This window comes from Amblyraja radiata, chromosome 4 (genome assembly GCF_010909765.2).
Source record: "Amblyraja radiata isolate CabotCenter1 chromosome 4, sAmbRad1.1.pri, whole genome shotgun sequence".
In the NCBI taxonomy this organism is placed as follows: domain Eukaryota; kingdom Metazoa; phylum Chordata; class Chondrichthyes; order Rajiformes; family Rajidae; genus Amblyraja; species Amblyraja radiata.
This window is the reverse complement of record NC_045959.1, coordinates 71,808,898-71,820,316: the sequence shown is the minus strand read 5'-3', so window position 1 is coordinate 71,820,316 and position 11,419 is coordinate 71,808,898.

Sequence of the window (11,419 nt, the reverse complement as noted above, 5' to 3'; positions counted from 1 at the left end):
GAATATAGATATTGCTGTTGATTGCAGGATTGTTGTATGTCTGAGGTACAGCTTTAATGTTTAAGGAAATTGGATGTGGGTCGAATCAAGAGCCGAGGGAAGAAATAAACAATGGACGATATAAGAAAAATATCCATTGTAGATCTGTGAAATTCTGACACTATGGTGTTAGAACTATTAATCACTTGCAGCATAACTCAAATCGGGGTTGTATTCTCTTTCAGTTAGTCAAGAATTCATCCATGGCTTTAATATTTAAATATTAAAATATTTTCAAATAAAATAGATATTATTTAATTACAGGAAACTCTTAAATTTATCAAGTTGTGTTGAATTTATTGTCACACGCACAAGTACAGTGAGGTATGGGTACAATGAAAATGTTGCTTGCAGCAGTGTCACAGGCACACTCAGACAAACGTACATAAACAAATTATACATAAAGTCCATCTAAAATTTCTGAAAGAAAGAAGATTGTGTTAAAAGAAAGCAGGACATTTTGCAAACACACAATTAGAAAAATAAGTCCATGGCGGTGGTACGTGTTCAGTTGTTGAGGTTTTAGTTGAGATTTATGTATTCTATTAACTATTCACAATGTACTCTATTTGATGGTGAAACAGACCCTCCCAAGCCAAGAATTTACTCTAATACAATATACTGCAATAATTATCTAAATGCCAAGAAACTGATTCAAATGTTCCAGAAAGCAATTTATGTGGAAGGGTGGGTCGTTGGGCAGTGAGCAAAGTCTTTACCTAATTTGTCAACTTAAACTTTTTTTTAAAGCATTCCTGTTGATTCAACTGTTTTGCAATTGCCTCTAATACATTTTCTTTATCAGAACAAAATAACTTTACCTCCCATTATTAGGCACCGTGAAATTCAATTTTTCTTATTTGTATTTTGGTTTTATTTGATTGTTTTATTTTTTTAACTTCCTGTCCTGCATGCACAGTCCGAGCTCGTATCTATGTGCTAGACAACGATAGATTTCTAAGGTACACAAAAATGCTGGAGAAACTCAGCGGGTGCAACAGCATCTATGGAGTGAAGGAAATAGGCAACGTTTCGGGCCGAAACCCTTCTTCAGACTGATTCTAAGTATGCTTTACTTACTGAATGAATAACTTGGTAACAATTTGGATCTGTGGCTCTTCGTGAGAAATTTGGATCTGTGGCTCTTCGTAAAATAATTATTAATCCAGAATCAAAGGAAACTTTTCTTCTCATATTTGTACCTTTCACATGACTGATGTAAGAGTTACATAATCACACAATGTTTCAATCAGAAAAACTGGTGTGAAAAATGTTAATGTGACAAAAAAATGTTACAGATTAATTTGGTTTCAATCATAAGCTATATAGAAAATACTTGCACTTAATTTGCATTTTCACTTGCTTCATACTTCTGGAAAATCTGTTGACTTTCCATTTTTAGGAAAAATAACATAAGCACAATTCAACTCATTTTCTTAAGAAAGTCAAGGTTGTATCAACATCTCATGTATTGTAGATATTGTAGATTATGTACACTTCCTCATTTAGTTTTCCTTTCACCTACTCTTGCTCATAGTAGGTGAATCGGGGACCAATGGACATACGTTTAAGTTGAAGGTGAAAATATTTAACAGGGATCTGAGGGGTGAGTTTTCCACACAAAGGGTGGTGGATGTATGAAACAAGCTGACAGAAGAGGTAGTTAAGGCAGGGACTATCCCAAAATTTAAGAAGCAGTTCGACAGCTCTCTCCCTCTCCCTCTCCCTCTCCCTCTCCCTCTCCCTCTCCCTCTCCCTCTCCCTCTCCCTCTCCCTCTCCCTCTCCCTCTCCCTCTCCCTCTCCCTCTCCCTCTCCCTCTCCCTCTCCCTCTCCTCTCCTCTCCCTCTCCCTCTCCCTCTCCTCTCCCTCTCCCTCTCCCTCTCCCTCTCCCTCTCCCTCTCCCTCTCTCCCTCCCCTCTCCCTCTCTCCCTCCCCTCTCCCTCTCTCTCTCTCTCCCCCTCCCTCTCCCCCTCTCTCTCCCTCTCTCCCTCTCTCCCTCTCCCCCACCCCCTCCCCGTCTCTCCCTCCCTCTCCCTCTCCGCCTCCCGCCCCGTCTCTCCCTCTCTCCCTCTCCCTATTCCTCCTTCTCTCTCTATCCCTCTCTCCCTCCCTCTCTCTCTCCCTCTCTCTCCCTTTCTCCCTCTCTCTCTCCCTCTCTCTCTTTTTCTCTCTTCCTCTCTCTCCCTCTCTCTTTCTCTCTCTATTCTCCCTCTTTCCCTCTTTCTCTCTTTCTCTCCACTTTCTATCTTCCTCTCCTCTTTCTCTCCCCTCTCTCTCTTTCTCTCTCTCTCTCTTTCTCTTATTCTCCCCTCTCTCTTTCTCTCCTTCTTTCCTCTCTCTCTTCCTCACTTTCTCTCCTCTCTTTCTCTTCCTCTTTCTCTCCTCTCTCCCTCTCCTCTTGTTATTGGGGAACATTGTTTTGCATTTCTCTTTTTTAATTTGTTTTGTGTTCCTGCTTCTGTCTGTGCAAAATGCTTTTTTATCACATCTTCATCCATCATAATGTTAGGTGCTTCCTGTGCAATGCACTAGAGTCATTGGTTCGAACCCAGTATGCTGAACTAAACAATTACCGGGTATATCCATTAAAGAGACAAATATGCTTCTATACTAATCAGGGCTGGTGCAGCGACATCACGGTACAGTCTAAGTTTTCTTCTCCTAATCTAGATTGTTTTAATTGCAAACCATTTTATTCTCCAAGGAATGTACCTCTTCTATTCTCGCTGGAGTTTACATCCCCCCAAGCTTGCGTATGTGAGGCACAAACGCAACTCGCTGACCAGGTAATCGGAGTAGAGAGTGACTTCCCGGAATCCATGGTAATTGATTTGGGGGATTTTAACAAGGCTAACCTCAGCCGAGAGCTTCTAAAATACAGACTTCACGTTACCTGCCCCACCAGAGGGGAGAGAACATTTGATCATTGTTTACTACAATCAGTCACGCATATCGCTCTGTTCCGCGGGTGGCTCTGGGTCTCTCTGATCATTGTTTAGTTCACCTTATTCCAACCTACAGGCAGAAACTAAAATCTGCTAAGCCTGTGGTCAGAACAATGAAAAAATGGACAAGCGAGAGCATTTAAAACCTACAGTCCTGATTTGACTGCACTGATTGGAATGTGTTCAGGGAAACAACTCCAACATATATACAGACACTGTGACATCATATGTCAGCTTTTGTGAGGACATTTCCACTAGGACCCGGATCTGGTTCAACAATGACAAGCCTTGGTTTACAGCAGACCTCAGACAGCACTGCCAGTCTAAAGAGGAGGCCTACAGGAGTGGGGTGCAGACCTCTACAGGCAGGCCAAGTACAAGCTGAGAAGAGAGAGCTGCCAAGGAAAGGTACTCTGAGAAGTTGAGGAGCAAGTTCTCAACTAATGACTCTTCTTCAGTATGGAAGGGCTTGCAAGAATCAACAGCTACAAGAGGAAAAAACCCCGCTCCTTGACAATCGTCAGCTGACCAACGACCTGAACGAGTTCTACTGCATGTTCGATAGACAGAAACATAATTCTGGTACCCCCTCCAACCCCCACCCACTCCTCCCCAATCACCACTTCACACCTACTTGCAGCCTGACTCCAGTCTGCAAAGACTGATCCTTTCCCCACCCACTCCTTCCCCATCACCACTTCACACTAGGGTTCCCAACTGGCCCAATTAGCTGGGACATCCCGTATATTGGGCTAAATTGCTTTGTCCCATATAGACCGCCCTTATCCCGTATTTGACTGCTACTACTGGGTTTGAGGGGACTGTCGGATCGGATTGCCACGTCCGGCCCCGCCTCACCCATCCCCGCCTCACCCTTCCCCGCCTCACCTGTCCCCGCCTCACCCGTCCCAACGTAGTGCAGCCCATGGAGTGCAGCAGCAGCACCTCGCCCGTGGCCCCGTCAGTCGGCAGCCCGGCCAGCTGTCCGACCTTCGGACCTTCGCTTACCGCCGACACCACCACCCCACTTTCTGATTCAGATTCAATTTTAATTGTCATTGTCAGTGTACAGTACAGTTCTCTTGGCCTATCATCGGTTAACCTGACTTCAGTGGGTAGTGAGACTCTAGAGTCAAAGTTTGCAGATGATATGAAGCTAGGTGGAGGAGCAGGTAAGGTAGAAGAAGCAGGGAATCTGCAGAAAGACTTAGACAGGTTGGGAGAGTGGGTAAAGAATTTGCAGATGAAATATTGCATAGCCAAGTGTGTGGTCATGCACTTTGGTAGTAGGAGTAAAGGCGTTTTTTTCCCTTTAAATGTGTATGGTACTCAGAAATCAGAGGCGCAAAGAGACTTGGGGTGCTGGTACAGGATTCACAAAAGATTGGATCAGTAGTAAGGAAAGCAAATGCAATGTTCACATTCATTTTGAGAGAAATAGAATATTAAAGCAAGGATGTAATGCTGGGGCTTTGTAGGACACTGGTCAGACCGCATTTGAACATTGTGAACAATGTTTGGCCCAATATCTCTGGAGTGATGTGCTGGCACTGGGAGGGGTCCAGATGAGATTTACGAGAATGATCCAGGGGTTGATTGGGTTAATGTTTGACGGCTTTGGGCCTGCACTCGTTGGAGTTTAGAAGGATGAGGGGGCATCTCATTGAAACTTACCGAATAATGAAAGTCCTGGATAGAGTGGATGTGAAGAGGATGTTTCCACTAGTGGGAGAGTCTCGGACCAGAGGACACAGCCTCAGAATAAAAGGACATACATTTAGAAAGGAGAATGAGGAGGGATTTATTTAGCCAGAGGGTGTGAATCTCTGGAATTTGTTACTACCCACAGCTATGGAGGCCAAGCCTTTGGGTATGTTTAAAGCAGAGATTGATAGATTTTTGATTAGTAAGTGTATCAAAGGTTCAGGGAGAAAGCAGGAGAATGGGGTTGAGAGGTTAAGATAGATCAGCCCTGATTGAATGACGGAGTAGACTCGATAGGCCAAATGACCTAATTCTGCTCCTACTTGTTATGAACTTATGAACCTATCAATGGCCTAATTCTGCTCCTATGTCTTATGATTATGCATCTGGATTTCCATTGTACAATTCTGGCAAGCAAAGCTCCGCAATAGGAGCCCAAACTCAGACTCAAAACACAGGCCACTATTTTCTAATTGTTGTTTCTCAATATGTCAGATTGCTTTTATTTTGTAAGAACTATTTCTTCCTTTATTTCCAAATCTCTTACAGTTCTTAAATTGTTACAAAGGAATTTTGTACAAATAGTCATGGAAAGAAAATTATCCTTTCAGGAGTGTGCACAAGAGTATGCTGGGTATCAGGTAATTTTTAATTATCCAAAGCTAGGAATCTCTCCGGTCACAAACCACTGTCAATCCAATGTGGGGGCAAAGGGGGAGTAGAAATTCAAAACAAAACCTGAGATAAATAGAGTGACCTTCACAAAGCCAAGGCCCAACCCTTTATCAGAACTGGAAATGTGAGAAGCCAAGTATGTAAGTTTAACTTAAGAGGGGACGATGGAGAGAACAGAAGGAGTGTCTGTGGTAGGAGTTTACTTGTTAATGTCGGGTTGTTAGTTAAATTACAGATCTGCATCTGGGTGCTGAACATCCAAGTAAGTCCATTAAAAAAGCAGCCTACATGGAAAGTTAGGGAACAATCAGTTTGTTTCAGATCACCTTGAAGTCTATTGTCCGGATATCACTGCTATTGTTGCAGTTTTGAAAGGAATCTCTCGTATAAATAACTGTAAGTCTTCAAGGCACATGTTATCAAAGATGGTGTTGCCCTGTCCATCGCAGCCCCCCCCACCAATGACCCCATCTACGCTCAATCTATTCAGGAAATCAGCAGATATTATCACGGAACATTTTTACCCTAATCATTCCCCCTTCTTCCTCCTTCTGTCAGGCAGAAGATGCTAAAGCTTAAAAGCATGTACCACTAGTTTGAGGACTATTGAACGGTACTTCTATAAGCTAGGGAGTAGTCCTGATCTTCCAACTTACTTCACTGTGGACCATGCGCCTTTTCTCTTTAACTGTAAGTCTATAATGCTAGAAAGCAAAAGGAAAGGAATTGGAGAAAGTTAAATAACTTTTTTTTTAATATCGTGTTTATATGTTTGATTAATTGTTGGGGTTCTTTAACTGTTTTAAGAATATTTTTAAGAACAATTAAGATCTTTAAAATGTTGGTAATTCAATTTTAATAGTTCTTAAATGCAGTGCTTTGACAGGTTGCCTATAGTCTTAAAAATGACCTGGAACCATATCAAGTTGTCTATCACTACAGCAGAGCAACAGCATGCTACTGGCACACCACTTTGCTCTGGATCACCTGGACAGCAGGTAAGGATGTAAGAACTCCATCCCCTACTCCCAATCTCCCCGTCCACGCCGCATCTGCTCCCAGGATGAGGTGTTCCACATCAGGACATCGGAGATGTCCTCATTCTTCAGGAATGGGGGTTCCTCTCCCCTACTATAGATGAGGCTCTCACCAGGGTCTCTTCCATACCCCGTAACTCTGCTCTCTCTTCCCATCCCCCCACTCGCAACAAGGGCAGAGTCCCCCTCACCTTTCACCCCACCAGCCGTCACATACAACAAATAATCCTCCGTCATTTTCGCCACCTCCAACGTGACCCCACCACTCGCCACATCTTCCCATCTCCTCCCCGTCTGCTTTCCGCAAAGACCGCTCCCTCTGTAACTCCCTGGTCAATTCGTCCCTTCCCACCCGTACCACCCCCTCCCCGGGCACTTGCCCTTGCAATCGCAAGAAATGCTACACTTGTCGCTTTACCTCCCCCCTTGACTCCATTCAAGGGCCCAAGCAGTCGTTCCAGGTGCAACAGAGGTTCACCTGCACCTCCTCCAACCTCATCTATTGCATCCACTGCTCTAGATGTCAGCTGATCTACATCGGTGAGACCAAGCGTAGGCTTGGCGATCGCTTCGCCGAACATCTCCGCTCGGTCCGCAATAACCAACCTGATCTCCCGGTGGCTCAGCACTTCAACTCGCCCTCCTATTCCGAATCCGACCTTTCTGTCCTGGGCCTCCTCCATGGCCAGAGTGAGGACCACCAGAAATTGGAGGAGCTACAGCTTGGTGTCCAACAGTATCCTCTTCTCCAAACATCACCAAGCTCCAAGATCACAGGTTCACCACTGATTTTCCGGCACCTCCTTTAATCTGGACAAAATTATGAGAGAATATTTGAAATCCCTCCCCAGAAGTCTCCTCCAAAAATGTGGCACCAAGGCCGGAGGTGGCCAATCTCGTCCTCATCATTTTGCATTGTTGGCGGGTCGAATTTGCCCACTGCGGCCGGGGGTCTGGAACTCCAGCCCAGCCGGAACCAGCAGATCCATTCCCATAGCTGACTTCTGCGACCAATCAGCGGGGTGAATTTGCCCCCTGCGGTGGAACCCCTGGAAGTGGGGCTCGGCCGTAGCTGGCTTATCTGTTCCCATACCCGACTTCCGAGGCTGACTGTGTGGGCCGGTATCTCGGACTCTCGGCTGCCTAGATGGATCATTCTGTAACATTCCACTCCTCTTGGAGGCCGTGACCTCTATTGGTCCAGCAAAACGGGTAATCCAGAAAGGCTCTGGAGCCAAGGGTGCCGGAAAATCGGTGGTGGACCGGTGGTGGATTTTTCTTTCTTTTATCAGCTAGAGCTATCTCATGTGCTATTTATGTCCTCCCTCTGCCAAATTTCCTCTTAAATGTAATCTTTTGCTCTTGCATTCAGCAATGTAGAACAACACTTCATTTCATTACTGTCACCTGAAGGGAAACTCTACACATTTTGTGGGTGCTCTTCTGGAGCTCCTGTGGCCAGCAGAGTAACTATCAATTCTGTTGGATGTCTTCATTGTGTAGCAACTATCATTGTGACAGCAACTATCAATCCTGTTGGATTCTACCTTTGTGTATTAAGATGGAATCTTTGGATTGATTTGATTAGCATTGTTAAGATTGTTACTTGCATGATGTAATTTACTGAATGACGCATCTAGTGGCGCATGCTATTTTAGTGAGAAGTTCTATTTCGATATCTCCGTGAATGGTGTACGTTTCATGCAGCAGTGACCACCATTTGTTAACTTTTCGCTGAGAAATACAAATTAAAATGATGCTTTATCTATATCCTTTTTTAGTCTGGGTATGTCACACAATAGGATGATCAATATTTGCACTGAAAAACACTTGCCATTTTATAATCCACTAAATCAGGACAACATATAATCCATGAAATCAGGAAACATTTTTGTTTTTTTTAGAATTGGCAATATTTAAACTTTTCAGTTTGATGTTTTATGTTTCAGTACTTGTTTTTACAGCATTCCTTTTTCCTGTCTATAAGAACGTTTTTAGCACTAATTTGCCAAAATGTGATAACTAACTATGTGCAATATATTGGACTGTTTGGCTGAAAAAAGAAAATGTTTTTCCATATCTGGCTTGTTGTGTTAATTTTTATTAAAATGATAAATAGCAGCAGTATTTGAAGTGAAGAAGTGCCAGCGATTTACAGTCCATGAAATTAGAACAATTTAGTAATGGCATTCTGTCACCATTGATTCATGACCGGAGAAATCCAGTTGATACTCCTAGACTAAACTGCACTGTAAACATGATATGTAATAAACAGTGGCCTCCATAATGTTTGGGACAAAGACCAATCATTTATTTATTTGCCTCTGTACTCCACAATTTGAGATTTGTAAAGGAAAAAAAATCACATGTGGTTAAAGTGCACATTGTCAGATTTTAATAAAGTACATGTTTATACATTTTGGTTTCTGCATGTAGAAATTACAACAGTGTTTATACATAGTCTTCCCATTTCAGGGCACCATAATGTTTGGGACACAGCAGTGTCATGTAAATGAAAATAGTCATGTTTAGTATTTTGTTGCATATCCTTTGCATGCAATGACTGCTTGAAGTCTGCGATTCATGGACATCACCAAGTTGCTGGGTGTCTTCTCTGATGATGCTCAGCCAGGCCTGTTTTGCAGCCATCTATAGCTTATGCTTGTTTTGGGGGCTAGTCCCCTTCAGTTTTCTCTTCAGCATATAAAAGGCATGCTCAATTGGGTTTAGATCAGGTGATGAACTTGGCCACTTAAGAATTGATCATTTTTTAGCTTTGAATAATGCCTTTGGTGCTTTAGCAGTATGTTTGGGATCATTGTCTTGCTGTAGAATGAACCGCCGGCCAATTAGTTTTGAGGCATTTGTTTGGACTTGAGCAGATAGGGTGTGTCAATACACTTCAGAATTCATTATGCTACTACCATCAGCAGTTGTATCATCAATGAAGATAAGTGAGCCAGTATCTTCAGCAGCCTTAAATGCCCAGGCCATAACATCCCCGCCACCGTGTTTCACAGATGAGGTGGTATGCTTTCGATCTTGGGCAGTCCCTTCTCTCCTCTCTATTTTGTTCATCTTTGTCTCATCTGTCCACAAGACCTTTTTCGAGAACTATGGTTGCTCTTTTAAGTACTTCTTGGCAAACTGTAACCTGGCCATCCTATTTTTGCGGCTAACCAGTGGTTTGCATCTTGCAGTGTAGCTTCTGTATTTCTGTTCATTAAGTCTTCTGCGGACAGTGGTCATTGACAAATCCACACCTGACTCCTGAAGAGTGTTTCTGATTTGTCAGACAGGTGTTTGTGGATTTTTCTTCATTATAGAGAGAATTCTTCTGTCATCAGCTGTGGAGGTCTTCCTTGGCCTGCCAGTCCCTTTGCGATTAGTAAGCCCACCAGTGCTCTCTTTCTTATTAATGATGTTCCAAACAGTTGATTTTGGTAAGTCTAAGGTTTGGCTGATGTCTCTAATAGTTTTATTCTTTTTTCTCAGTCTCATAATGGCTTCTTTGACTTTCATTGGTACAACTTCAGTCCTCATGTTGATAAACAGCATTAAAAGTTTCCAAAGATGATGGAAAGACTGGAGGAAAGGCTTTGTGCTGAGAGCTCTTATACCTGTATTAAGGAGGGAATTAAACACACCTGAGCAATTACAAATGCCAGTGAAGCCATGTCCGAAACATTATGGTGCCCTGAAATGGGGGGACTATGTATAAACACGACTGTAATTTCTACATGGTGAAACCAAAATGTATAAACATGTACTTTATTAAAATCTGACAATGTGCACTTTAACCACATGTGATTTGTTTTGTTTACAAATCACAAATTGTAGAGTACAGAGGCAAATAAATAAATGATGGGTCTTTGGCCCAAACATTATGGAGGGCACTGTATAGCAAACCAAGATAGTACTTCTGCCTGCATGACCTATGCACATGCCTGAAGCACTCAGAGTGTGAAACCAATTCGCCCAAATGCAGCTAACAAATGGTTGGTGTCACCCACAGGTGATCAGGTCCAAATGACAAAGATCATGGTTTAGTTTAGTTTCGTTTAGTTTAGAGATCCAGGGCGGAACCAGGACCTACGGCCCACCGAGTCCACGGCGACCAGCGATCCCCGTACAGTAACACTGCCCCACAGACACGAGCGGCAATTTACAATTTTACCAAGCCAATTAACCGTCAAACCTGTACGTCTTTGGAGTGTGGGTGGAAACCGGTGCTCCCGGAGAAAATCCAGGCAGGACACAGGGAGAATGTACAACCTCTGTACAGAGAGCACCCATAGTCAGGATTGAACCCAGGACTCTGGCGCTGTAAGGCAGCAGCTCTACTGCTGTGCCACCATGTCTTCACCCATGTCATGCAATGTTCACCTATGTTTCTATTTTAGGAAGTCATTTGGAGTAGTGCTTGTTGGAGTGAAACAATAAGACTCCAATAAAACTGCAACATCATTAGAATGCCCTAAGCATTTTGACAGTTGAAGCCTTCTGAGTGTTGATAATATAATGGGATTCTGCTGAGCCTTAGCACTACCTGCTGTAAGAGGAGAGGGGCCAAGTGGATTTACTTGAGGCAATATAAGAAGCTGCTAGGAGATTGCACTTTCCTCCACCTGTATGAGGACCAATCTACCACGAGGTGAGGATGTTTAATGGTTGTGGTGACAGCGATTTGCAGTTTGATTCAGACAAAGCTTCAGGTACACACAAAAGCACCCAATGCTTGGTGCGCATATCTGCAGGTCACCATCACCCTGAACTAAGTTGCATGATAGATATCCAAGCTTCCAACACAACTCTCATACATTGGATGCCTTCAGACATAATGCTAGGTAACACAGAAACAAGTCCTTCAGCCCAATTCGTCCATGCTGACCCTGTGTTTCAATGGAAAGTAGAGCATCGACCACCAGATGCATCAGTCCACTTGGATCCATGACTGTAGGAATTAAGCAGAACTACACTTCTAAGTCCACAAAGGGTAGACACCTTGCGTGAGGCAT